Source organism: Salvelinus fontinalis, chromosome 3, assembly GCF_029448725.1.
Source record: "Salvelinus fontinalis isolate EN_2023a chromosome 3, ASM2944872v1, whole genome shotgun sequence".
NCBI lineage: Eukaryota > Metazoa > Chordata > Actinopteri > Salmoniformes > Salmonidae > Salvelinus > Salvelinus fontinalis.
In genome coordinates, this window is record NC_074667.1 from 44,875,606 (window position 1) to 44,889,661 (window position 14,056).

At 41.7% G+C, this 14,056-nt stretch overlaps 1 long non-coding RNA gene across 1 annotated transcript; it reads left to right on the plus strand.

The window, feature by feature from the left end:
* Positions 1–2,690: 2,690 nt before the first annotated feature.
* Positions 2,691–6,907, plus strand: LOC129850098 (uncharacterized). Its single transcript, XR_008758717.1, has 3 exons — positions 2,691–5,032; positions 5,128–5,190; positions 5,420–6,907. It is a non-coding gene; the product is annotated as an uncharacterized LOC129850098 (long non-coding RNA).
* Positions 6,908–14,056: the final 7,149 nt, after the last annotated feature.

Genomic DNA, 14,056 nt, shown 5'->3' on the forward strand with positions numbered 1-14,056 from the left:
CTTACGAGGGAGGATGTTTCAGTTAGAATCGTCCCAGTGAACAAGCACCAAACCAGCGGTAAGTTGTTGGTTGCAAAGCACTGTACATCAAAAGTGATTTTTATACTCCCAAGTGATGATTTAAGTGTACAATTTATATACATTTGTTTGTAAATGTTATTTGAACATCACACATAAGATGCAGTGTTTTTTGGAGAATATTGGTTGTGCATTTTGGTTGTAAAGAATTCCCGCCAGTACTAGCTAGCAACTTACTGTGTCTGGTGGGGTGGGTTCATATATTTTGTACAGTGCGTGAGTGCAGAGTTGGATGGTGAGCCGTGCATTGCATGACGTGCAATTTTGTGCTGTTCCTACCAGGTACATTGTTAAAGATATTATATTGTAATTGTATTATTTTGGTAACTACATGCCCCAGTGAACAAGCACCAAACCAGCGTGCGTGAGTGCAGAGTTGGATGGTGAGCCGTGCATTGCATGACGTGCAATTTTGTGCTGTTCCTACCAGAATAAATCTCCATGACTGGTGCAACACGTTGGAATTCGTGTCGAGGATTGATTGTACACAACGCAAGAAGAGTACTGTTACACTCAGTACTTTGTTGAAGCACCTTTGGCAGCGATTACAGCATTGAGCATTGTAAGATGGCACCGGAGAAGAAGGCAGACGTTTTACCTGCCCCAAGCCGATTGTGGTTTTTTGATTGTTTATTTGCATTGTTTGTAACTTCTTTTTTTACTTATTTTGTACATAATGTTGCTGCTACTGTCTCTTATGATCGAAAATAACTTCTAGACATCAGGATTGCATTACTCACCACAAACTAGCAGAATCCTCTTTTTCCTTTCATGAATCTGACGATCCCGATGTGAAGGATATACTGCTTCCTTCGGGAACAGGCCCCGATCCCCGTGATCTGCATGAAGAGGAGGCGGAGAAAGACAGGCCAAAGGTCGGGTTGCCGCGTAGGCGATCGAATAAACCCCCACTTTCCTCCATTCTGCTAGCAAACGTGCAATCTTTGGAGAATAAAATCGCAGAGTTATGCGGGAGATTAAACTACCAATGGGACATTAAAAACGTAACATCTTCACAGAGTCGTGGCTGAAAGACGACAATATCAACATACAGCTGGCTGGTTATACGATGTACCGCAGGATAGAACAGCGGCGTCTGGTAAGACAAGGGGCTGCGGTCTATGTATTTTTGTAAACAACAGTTTGTACACAATATCTAAGGAAGTCTCGAGCTATTGCTCGCCTGAGGTAGAGTATGTCATGATAAACTGTAGACCACACTACCTACTGAAAGAGTTTTCATCTGTATTCTTTGTAGCTGTTTACATACCACCACAGTCAGAGGCTGGCAATGTGATAGCATTGAACAAGCTGTATTCCGCCATAAGCAAACAAGAAAATGCTCACCCAAAGGCGGCGCTCCTAGTAGCCGGGGACTTTAATGCAGGGAAATTGAAATCCGTTTTACCAAATTTCTATCAGCATGTTAAATGTGCAACCAGAGGAAAAAGAACTCTGGACCACCAATACTCCACACACAGAGACACATACAAAGCTCTCCCTCGCCCTCCGTTTGGCAAATCTGAACATAATTCTATCCTCCTGATTCCTGCTTACAAGCAAAAACTTAAGCAGGAAGCACCAGTGACTAGATCAATAAAAAAGTAGTCAGATGAAGCAGATGCTAAGCTACAGGACTGCTTTGCTAGCACAGACTGGAATATGTTCCGGGATTGCTCCGATGGCACTGAGGATTTCTGCAACATACACCACATCAGTCATTGGCATCATCAATAAGTGCATCGATGACATCATCCCCACAGTGACCGTACGAACATACCCCAACCAGAAGCCATGGATTACAGGCAGCATCTGCACTGAGCTAAAGGCTAGAGCATCCCCATTTTTCCTCCAAACATAACAATGGTCATTATGGCCAAACAGTCCTATTTTTGTTTCATCAGACCAGAGGACATTTCTCCAAAAAGTACGATCTTTGACCCCATGTGCAGTTGCAAAATGTAGTCTGTCTTTTTTATGGAAGTTTTGGAGCAGTGGCTTCTTCCTTGCTGAGCGGCCTTTCAGGTTATGTCGATATAGGACTCGTTTTACTGTGGATATAGATACTTTTGTACCTGTTTACTCCAGCATGGTCCTTTGCTGTTGTTCTGGGATTGATTTTCACTTTTCGCATCAAAGTATGTTCATCTCTAGGAGACAGAACGCGTCTCCTTCCTGAGCGGTATGACGGCTGTGTGGTCACATGGTGTTTATAGTTGCGTGCTATTGTTGACAAATCCATTGTGTCCTCCTCCCAGAGTGCTAAGAACCTTGGCGTGATCCTGGACAACACCCTGTCGTTCTCAACTAACATCAAGGCGGTGACCCGTTCCTGTAGGTTCATGCTCTACAACATTCGCAGAGTACGACCCTGCCTCACGCAGGAAGCGGCGCAGGTCCTAATCCAGGCACTTGTCATCTCCCGTCTGGATTACTGCAACTCGCTGTTGGCTGGGCTCCCTGCCTGTGCCATTAAACCCCTACAACTCATCCAGAACGCCGCAGCCCGTCTGGTGTTCAACTTTCCCAAGTTCTCTCACGTCACCCCGCTCCTCCGCTCTCTCCACTGGCTTCCAGTTGAAGCTCGCATCCGCTACAAGACCATGGTGCTTGCCTACGGAGCTGTGAGGGGAACGGCACCTCCGTACCTTCAGGCTCTGATCAGGCCCTACACCCAAACAAGGGCACTGCGTTCATCCACCTCTGGCCTGCTCGCCTCCCTACCTCTGAGGAAGTACAGTTCCCGCTCAGCCCAGTCAAAACTGTTCGCTGCTCTGGCACCCCAATGGTGGAACAAACTCCCTCACGACGCCAGGTCAGCGGAGTCAATCACCACCTTCCGGAGACACCTGAAACCCCACCTCTTTAAGGAATACCTAGGATAGGATAAAGTAATCCTTCTAACCCCCCCCCCCCTAAAAGATTTAGATGCACTATTGTAAAATGGTTGTTCCACTGGATATCATAAGGTGAATGCACCAATTTGTAAGTCGCTCTGGATAAGAGCGTCTGCTAAATGACTTAAATGTAATGTAAATGTAATTGTTTGTACAGATGAACATGGTAACTTCAGGCGTTTGGAAATTGCTCCCAAGGATGAAACAGACTTGTCGAGATCTTGGCTGATTTCTTTTGATTTTCCCATGATGTCAAGCAAAGAGGCACTGAGTTTGAAGGTAGGCCTTGAAATACATCCACAGGTACACCTCCATTTGACTCAAATGATGTCAACAAGAAATTTCTGGAGTGGTTGAAAAATGAGTTTTATTGACTCCAACCTAAGTGTATGTAAACTTCTGACTTCAACTGTACATAGAAGATTTGTAATATTCTGAAAGTGGCCAAACTAATATTTTTCAGGCAATGGGCGCAACCATCTTTGACTTTGACTTTGTTTACTAGCGTCTTGTAGTGAATGGCATTCTGGGACTAGGGAGTTTTCGCTTGTCAAACATAAAAAACATGGCTGCCTTTATAAAGAATTTAGCTGCTGTTAGCTTAGCTGACACGCATCTCTTTTCTAAACAATATGACATTTCTCCCTTGTGCTTACCAGGGATGTGGTACATTGTAAGCAAGTCTAGCTGTTAGGTCGCTAACTTATATTTAGTTTTTTTGTCAGCGCAACCTGTTATTTAGATTGGTTTATGGAATGAGTTTGGATGTGGAAGTATTCCATGTGATACTTGGATGATGAAGGTGAAATTGAGGAATAAAGTTGTGAAGACCTTTATTTCTCATCACCACAAAACATTGTTTAGATGCTTTTCAGACAACAATGCTGTGTAACCCGTTTGTTGCATCATACGTTCTGTTGCTACTGTTCCAATCACATATTTGCGATGGTACACTGAAGGGACCACTCAATAATGATCACAAATATGTGATTGTACGGTTCAAAGGGTTAGGGCTACAACCTATAGGAATCCCCACCCAGTTGACTACTTTAAAATGGCAGAAGCATGGTGGAAGCTCTCAACGGCGCTGACCATGCTAAAATGGCATTTTGGCCACGAATGGCCTATATCAGTCTCTATGAGTTTAACATTACTTGTGTAGCTAGTAAGCTATCCAGGGTTGTTATTTGTTGAAGCTAACACTACATAGAAATGATGTGTCTCTGGTAGGCTAACATTATCTAAGTCTTTCATGAACAAGGAAGCTAGCTTACGTTAGCTAACTAATAGAAATAATGTTATGATTTTTTTGGTTTAACGTTTGGCTACAAAGTTGGAGGTAGAAACCCAATGTTACACATGCCTCCAGCAAGTGAAGGTCTCCAAAGTGACTTACATTAAAAAGGTCAAGCTAAATACACTCCCTATGTTGTTTTCTTGGTTTTCAGTTCTTCTAGCTAATGTTTAACGATGTAAGTTGTCCTCCGACCAAGTGACTGGCGAAAAAACTTTCAGTCTTTGAAGATTTATTTCCAAACGTGGTGCGCTTGAGCACTGTCTTTAGAAGTCACACCTCACGAGCACCGCTGAGCAACCGCTTCATCAAGGCTTGGAATTGACTTAAGGACCGCTTGAGTGCTTAAAGTTTCTTCCTTAAAATTTTTGTAGCTAACTTTAGCTACCGTTACTTTTATTTTGGTGTTCAGCAGTAGCTCTAATTTGCCAATGTCGAGGTATAAACGGTACCTCCGGGATGTCAACTATAAGATATCGATGAAGCAATGTAAGTAACGTTAGCTAGTTAGCTTGCCTAACCTTTGCCTCTAATATCTCTGAATAAAATTATTATTTGTTGTATGAGAACTGCATGGATGCTCAATTGAACTTGGACAAGTATGATGTGGATGAAAATAGCCAGGAAACATTAGACCCACTAGGTTTGCACAGGTTTGCTAGCAGTGCTGACACAGTCTCCTCTACTTTGTTTCAGGGGAACCTTGTGAATGAATGCCCAACTGAACTTGGACCATGATGAAGGAAAAAAACGTGAGAAGCAGGTAGGCTCAGCTAATCATCATGGCCTTTCCCTCAAAAGACGCATAGTCCTCAAAGCCTGAAGTTTGCTGACACAATATGTCCTCATTTGTTTCAGGGGAACCTCAGGAATACTGGACTAGACTTGGACCATGATGAAGACATGGATGATGATGGCCAGGTAGGTTGAATTGTTGCTCCGTCTGACCTTGTGAATATCTTCTTATGGATTTACAAAAACTACAAAATTGCTTGAAAATAATTAAACGGATGGCTAGCGAGGCTACCCTTTCATGTACATAACAATATGCTGTCTTATGCAATGGAGAGCACATTTTCTATATTATTTAGATAACAGAATATAAGTGCTTACTTTGTCTCACACTAAATTTGGCATGATTTAATTTCAGGCAACATTTGAAGATATGGACACTGATGAAGACCCCTTAGACGAAAGAGAGCAAGAGGCATATGGAAGACCACTCTTTGACAGATCAAGCCTTACTGTTGGTGGTGCTATTGTTCTCATCATGTGTTTTGTTGTATGATTCAATCTGTCATGGCTTGCTCTGCAAGGGCTGCTTACGTTGCTCTCTGCATTGAAGCCAAACTGTAATCTCTTTACCACCTGTTCATACATTTTCAAAGTATGTAAGGGTATAGTGGAGTTTAATTTTGTTTGCCCTGAATGTTCTACACACATAGGTTCTAACTGTAATGCTACGTGCAGTTATTGCCATACAGAGACAAGGTCGAACACACCAAAAAAAACGTTTTTTCATTGTAATTCCAATGAAGCAACAACTACGTGAAATGTTTGAGAATAGCAATCTGTTGGATTTTATCACATAATCTGAGGAAAACATTGAAGGCATTTATGATGTTAAACAATACAAAACTATTGAAGCATTATCTGATGTAAACAATATTTAATTGACATAGAATTCTGATGGTGCATCAGTTTTCAAATCACCAGATATCCATATGGCCTATACACTTGTTATGAATGAGTTGCCCTTTAAGAGCAATCATGCAGTAAGATATAATGCAATAAGAAATAGTGTTAAAGGTGCATCCCCTTTGTTGCTTATTGACTCATTTGACATTGTCAAAGGTTTTCCTCTTAGGTGTTACTAAGTACATGAACAACTTGTGGTTTGACTCTTTACATCATATTTCCCCATGGTACATTGGTAGAGAAGTTGGTGACGTTGACAAACGCTTGAATAGTGTAATGCTTCTAAAGAGTGTTACCAGAACTCCAAGGTCAAAGAGCACTTTGTAAAGCTTCTGAATGGGGGAACTGGCTTTTGTTTTACTCACTCATTTGTGTTAATGGTAATTCTTCCAATGATCTATCTAAGGCACTTTCTAGTTGAAGGTATTGGCTTGCTGCTTCTAGAATCAATAAGTCCAAATGACCTATTGAGAGCAAATTAATTGTTGACAACCTTTGTCACAAAAGTCCCAGATTTATATGCTATGAATCACATGACCTTTCATATTCATCAACTACTTCCTATTACAGAGTCGGTGGAGAACTGGGGTCCCCTGTGGAGCACATCAAACGTTATGTTTGAAACTGGGAACCACACATTACTAAACTTAGTTAGAGGCACCCAGTGTGTACCTCAGCAAATTGCTAAGACATTTGTCATCTTCCGACAACTACCACTTTAAAAAAAAAGAACATCTCAAAGAGGGACACCGTGTCAGTGATTTTTTATTTTAATCTATTAAGGGCTTCTTTTATGTTAAAAATGCTGAAAAATTCAATGATTCTGTCACCTTAATTAGGACACCAAAGTGGACTAACCTTATCTATTCAACAAGCTCTAGAGGTTGCTAATGTCAATGTTGTCCCAGACCAACTGATGTTCTATTCCACTGCAGTTGCTAACTACCTTTATGGAAATATATTGTATTGTTAATTGTAAAAAATACAAAATAAATACAGATTTCTTTATTGATTTGTTTTTCATATTATAAAATTATGTGAAATGATGTCAACATCACACTTGTCAGGGCCTGAAACTCAGGTTATAAAGTTTTTTTTATTCCATATTCACAAAAATGTCCAAATTAAATTAACACCTCTCTGTTACTATCTATGGAAGCATATAGTAGCTGTCGAAATTCAATTTGAATTGGATAATGATAATTTGATAATAATAATAAATATAATTTGATAAATAAATATAAATATAATTTGATAATGAATAATAATAATGATAAATCAATCAATCACCAATATCACCACCGACTAGTAAGTTGCTCTGGATAGGAGTGTCTGCTAATTGACAAAAATGTAATTTACATTTCAAATTGAATTTCAACACTTTTGGATGCATGCTCATATACTAAAATACATTCATTATGCCCTAGTCTATGGATTTCACATGACTGGGAATGCAGATATACATCTGTTAGTTAACAAAAAAAGTAAGGACCACAATTTGCCTCATGCAGCGCGATACATCTCCTTCGCATAGAGTTGATCAGCTTGTTCAATGGCTGTGCGAAGTTGTTGGATATTGGCGGGAACTGGAACACGCTGTTGTACACGTCGATCCAGAACATCCAAAACATGCTCAATGGGTGACATGTCTGGTGAGTATACAGGCCATGTAAGAACTGGGACATTTTCAGCTTCCAGGAATTGTGTACAGGTCCTTGTGACATGGGGCCATGCATTATCATGCGGAAACACGAGGTGATGGCAGCGGATAAATGGCACGACAATGGGCCTCAGGATCTCATCACAGTATGTCTGTGCATTCAAATTCCCATCGATATAATGCAATTGTGTTCGTTGTCCGTAGCTTATGCATGCCCATACCATAACCCCACCACCACCATGGGGCACTCTGTTCACAACGTTGACATCAGCAAATCGCTCGCACACACGACGCCATACATGCTCCGCTGTCTGCCATCTGCCCGGTACAGTTGAAACCAGGATTCATCTGTGAAGATCACACTTCTCCAGTGTGCAAGTGGCCATCGAAGGTGAGCATTTGCCCACTGAAGTCAGTTACGACGCCGAACTGCAGTCAGGTCAAGACCCTGGGTGACAAGCACGCAGATGAGCTTGTCTGAGACGGTTTATGACAGTTTGTGCAGAAATTCTTCGGTTGTGCAAACACACAGTTTCAGTGGCAGACGATCCCGCAGGTAAAGAAGCCGGATGTGGAGGTCCTGGGCTGGCGGGGTTACACGTGCTCTGCGCTTGTGAAGCCAGGTCGACTTACTGCCAAATTCTCTAAAACAACGTTGGAGACGGCTTATGTTAGAGAAATGAACATTAAAATCTCTGGCAACAACTCTGGTGGACATTCCTGCAGCCAAATGCATGCTCCCTCAAAACACGGGACATATGTGGCATTCTCTTGTGTGACAAAACTGCACATTTTAGAGTAACCTTTTATTGTCCCCAGCACAAGGTGCATCTGTGTAATGATCATGCTGTTTAATCAGCTTCTTGATATGCCACATCTGTCAGGTGGCCGGATTATCTTGGCAAAGGAGAAATACTCACTGGGATCTTTTATTTCAGCTCATTAAACATGGGACCAACACTTTACATTTTGTGTTTATATGTTTGCTCAGTGTAGTTGTTCTGCTGTTTCCTGCAGTGGCGGTCATCACACATGGGGTTGGCCTTCATGGTCATAGTGGGGAAGAAGTCCTGCATAGTGTTGTAGCCCAGGTAGTGGCTGCCGTAGCCATGTCTGGGTAAAATCGGCAGGATACAATAGCCATATTACAACCTATGTGTTGTGATTGTTTGCTCCATAACCTGCTAGTTATTATGCCTTGACACCATGATATATTGGCCTATGGCCCAGACAATACGTGACACAGTGACCAAATAAATTCAACCCCAGCTTTGTTTCATCACAAAACCAGAGAGCAACATCTGTCCAATGAAATCCACAAAACATATTGCAAAAACAAACAGGTACATTACCTGCAGCATGGTCAAGCAAGTTAACGTTTCCCACATTTTCGGACTACTAAACAACTATCGATTTAGAACCACAGAGATTTACAGCAAGTTGCATTGAAAACAGGCACTGCCTCCATTATTCAAGCACCATTTCAACAGCATCTAATCAACTATGCTAGTCTAATGCAGTGACAACTAAAAGATACCAACAATTATTTAGTCCAATCAAAGTAAGCTAAATAGGATGTGGATGTTCATGGTACTGATTTATGTGTGTACAAGTAGAAAAAACATGTTGAGTCACCTTACTTGTAGAGAAACGCCAATGCCATCCTCCTCTTTCATCAATCAATCAATCAAATGTATTTATTAACCTGTTGAGGATGGGGGCGCTGTTGTGACTATTTATGCTAATCGTGTAATTTTTGAAACGGCTTCCCACAAAATCCTTGATCGTACAATATGCATATTATTATTATTATTGGATAGAAAACAGTCTATAGTTTCTATAGGAGTTGAAATTTTGTCTCTAAGTGGAACAGAGCCCATTCTACAGCAATTTCCCTGACATGGAGTCAGATTTCAGAAATTTTGGCCCCTGATCTGGAGTCAGTTAAAAGGGCACTGTTATTGCTATGAGTATACGGACACTGCTTACTTCTTCCCCTGGATGCCTTTACGTGATGACGATTTGAATGGGGTCGATTGCGCGTTCACAGGCACTACAAATTAAAAAACCCTGAGGCTAGTCACTCTTTTGGAGCTGCGTCATGCGCCTAGAGGACACCGACCCGCACCTGTTCCAAGCATTAGTGGAGGGAGTAATATTACTCGGGTCATGTTTCTACTCGTTATGGGAGTTAAAAACATCATAAGGTAGTTAATTTAAAGCGTTTTATAGCAATTTATATCCGTTTAGTGCGATTTTGGGACATTTATTTCTGAAACGCTGTGAATTGCTGGGCACGCTTCCAGTTCATCCCGAACGCAGTTGGCATTTCCACATGGCAAGAGGACAGCTTTCCACCAAAAGACGATTGGACCCAAGAAAGGATCCTTTGCCCAAGATACTGATGGAAGAACAGCTCAAAGTAGGACATTTTTATTATGATAAATCGTGTTTCTGTCGAAAAATGTTAGTGGCTTAGGACGCCATGTTTTTTGACGTAGCTTCGCTTGGCGCAAACTGTATTGAAAAGTAAGGATAATTTAAAAAATGTAATTCCGCGATTGTATTAAGAATTAAATTGTCTATCAATCCCTGTCCACCCTATATTTTTTAGTCACGTTTATGAGTATTTATGTATAAGAGTAGATCACTGTCTAAGTGGCGCACGGACATTTTCTCACCAGCTGGGCTACATTTCACATTGTCTAACCATGATTTTGGTGGCTAAATATAAACATTTTCGATCAAACTCTATATGGATTGTGTAATATGATGTTACAGGAGTGTCATCTGAAGAATTCTGAGAAGGTTAGTGAAAAAATTTATATATTTTGGCGATGTTGACTTTTATCGCTCACTTTGGCTAGAATCAATGCTGGGCTGCTATGTGCTATGTGCTATGCTAATATAACGATTTATTGTGTTTTCGCTGTAAGACACTTAGAAAATCTGAAATATTGTCTGTATTCACAGGATCTGTGTCTTTCGATTAGTGTATGCTGTGTATTTTTACGAAATGTTTGATGATTAGTAAGTAGGTAAACACGTTGCTCAATGTAGTTTTTCAAGTCCATTTGTGACGGTGGGTGCAATTGTAACCTATGCCATCTACCTGAAATATGCACTTTTTTCTAACAAAACCTATCCCATACCATAAATATGTTATCAGACTGTCATCTGATGAGCTTTTTCTTGGTTAGGGGCTATAAATATCTTAGTTTAGCCGAATTGGTGATAGCTACTGGTGTTGGTGGACAAATAAAAGATGGTGGATTATGCTAATGTGTTTTTAGGTAATAGATGTACATCTTTACATATTGTGTCTTCCCTGTAAAACATTTTAAAAATCGGACATGTTGGCTGGATTCACAAGATCTGTGTCTTTCATTAGCTGTATTGGACTTTAATGTGTGAAAGTTAAATATTTAAAAAAAAAAAAAAATTTGAATTTCGCGGCACTGGTTTTTCACTGGGGGTGGGGGGGGAGTGCCGCTAGCGGCACCCTCATCCTAGACAGGTTAAGCCCTTTTTACATCACCTAATGTCACAAAGTGCTATATAGAAACTCAGCCTAAAACCCCAAACAGCAAGCAATGCAGATGAAGAAGCACGGTGGCTAGAAAAAACTCCCTAAAAAGGCCAAAACCTAGGAAGAAACCTAGAGAGGAACAAGGCTCTGAGGGGTGGCCAGTCCTCTTCTGGCTGTGCCGGGTGGAGATTATAACAGTACATGGCCAAGATGTTCAAACGTTCATAGATGACCAGCAGGGTCAAATAATAATAATTACAGTGATTGTAGAGGGTGCAACAGGTCTGCACTGCAGGAGTAAATGTCAGTTGGCATTTCATAGCCGATCATGCAGAGTTAGAGACATTAGGTGCGGTAGAGAGAGGGAGTCGAAAACAGCAGGTCCGTGTTATGAGAATTTGGTTCTCAATGTTCATAAACTGAACTTCAATTAAACTACTTTGTCTGTTACCAAGAATTTGTAAGGTTCTTGTTGAAATGAAACAGACAGAGGCCAGTCTACAATAGTCAGAATGTTTATTTACGAGAGCTCTGCCCATCCTTACATGTACATTGGTTTATATACCTCTCATTTCGTCATAACTGTCCCTCCTCCTCTAAGACAATGACAATATAGTTCACATGTCTTCTCCTTCTCATACATTGCCTGCCACCTGTTATACAATCTACTACAAGCCCAAGGTTTCTCCCCTCCCTGGGTGGGGAGACTTCCTTCCCTGTTATCAGTTCCACAGTGGTCACAAGTTGTCTGCCACAGTTCCTTGCCTGCTAACAGTCCCTCTTTCTTATGGACAAACTTTATTTATCATTATAAAGAGACAGGGTAGAATTCTGTTAGTTATAGTTCTATGTTAAATGTATACATCATTTAGTCATTATTCATAAAATTCATAACAGTCCGGGACAAGGTAGCATGCCCGGTGAACAGGTCAGAGTTCCACAGCCGCAGGCAGACCAGTTGAAACTGGAGCAGCAGCACAACTAGGTGTACTGGGGACAACAAGGAGTCATCAGACCAGGTAGTCCTGAGGCATGGTCCTAGGGCTCAGGTCCTCTGAGAGAAGAGAGAAAGAGAGAAAGAGGGAGAGAATTAGAGGTAGCATACTTAACTTCACACAGGACACCGGATAAAACAGGTGAACTACTCCAGATATAACAGACTGACCCTAACCCCCTGACACATAAACTATTGCAGCATAAATACTGGAGGCTGAGATAGGAGGTGTCGGGAGACACTGTGGCCCTGTCCGACGACACCCATGGACATGGCCAAACAGGCATGATATAACCGCACCCACTTTGCCAAAGCACAGCCCCCACACCACTAGAGGGATATCTTCAAACCACTAACCTACTATCTTGACACAAGGCCGAATATAGCCCACGAAGATCTCCCCATGGCACGAACCTAAGGGTGGTGCCAACCAGGACAGGAATATCACGTCAGTGACTCAACCTACTCAAGTGACACACTCCTCCTAGGGACAGCATGGAAGAGCACCAGTAAGCCAGTGACTCAGTCCCCGTAATAGAGTTAGAGGCAGAGAATCCCAATGGAGAGAGAGGAACCGGCCAGGCAGAGACAGCAAGAGCGGTTCGTCGCTCCAGTGCCTTTCCATTCACCTTCACACCCCTGGGCCAAGCTACACTCAATCATAAGACCTACCGAAGAGATGCGTCTTCAATAAAGACTTAAAGGTCGAGACCGAGTCCACGTCTCTCACATGGATAGGCAGACCATTCCATAAAAGTTGAGCTCTATAGGAGAAAGCCCTGCCTCCAGCTGTTTGCTTAGAAATTCTAGGGACAATAAGGAGGCCTGCGTCTTGTGACCGTAGCGTACGTGTAGGTATGTACGGCAGGACCAAATCGGAAAGATAGATAGGAGCAACCTCATGTAATGCTTAGTAGGTTAGCAGTAAAACCTTGAAATCAGCCCTAGCCTTAACAGGAATCCAGTGTAGAGAGGCTTGCACTGGAATAATACGATCACATTTTTTGGTTCTAGTCAAGATTCTAGCAGGCATGTTTAGCACTAACTGACGGTTGTTCAGTGCTTTATCCAGGTAGCCGGGAAAAGTAGAGCATTGCTATAGTCTAATCTGGAAGTGACAAACGCATGGATACATTTTTCTGCATCATTTTTGGACAGAAAGTTTCTGATTTTTGCAGTGTTACGTAGATGGGAAAAATCTGTCCTTGAAACAGTCTTGATATGTTCGTCAAAAGAGAGATCAGGGTCCGGAGTAACGCCGAGGTCCTTCACAGTTATATTTGAGATGACTGTACAACCATCAAGATTAATTGTAAGATCCAACAGAAGATCTCTTTGTTTCATGTTGCCTAAACAGTCTATGACTGTCATACACCCTTTTAGTTTTTGTTGTACTAGGCTACTGGCTAAAATGCTTGCTTGCTAGCCTAACTTTCTTTCATGGTTAACATTAGCATGACGTTTCTACATCTAGCTACTTGTTGAACTTCCATCCTCTCAGGCCAGGGCCACAATGTATGAATTTATGTTTGGATTAGAATTGCCGTTGTAATCATTGGCCAGTATTGAGAATTAAGTTAAAACAAAATTCCAAATCCCATGGCTAATTTAGGAAAGAGACAATTTTTGCTAGCAACCTAGCCACCGGAGGACAACGACACAACAGGATACAACAATTAAAGTTTTCTTCTGCTGTGATGTGATTGGTCTGAGGCCAAATCCAAACTGGCTTCCCTTGAGACTGTTTTTTGGTGGGCCAGGACCATTCACAGGTGAGCTCACTCAGTTTATCTCAACGCTGATTGGCTACTATTATATACTTTTTCATCAAGGGAGGCCAAATGCTCGCTGGTTTCCTTGCATTTAATGCTACGGGTGGAAACAATGCCATACTCTTTTTGACCAG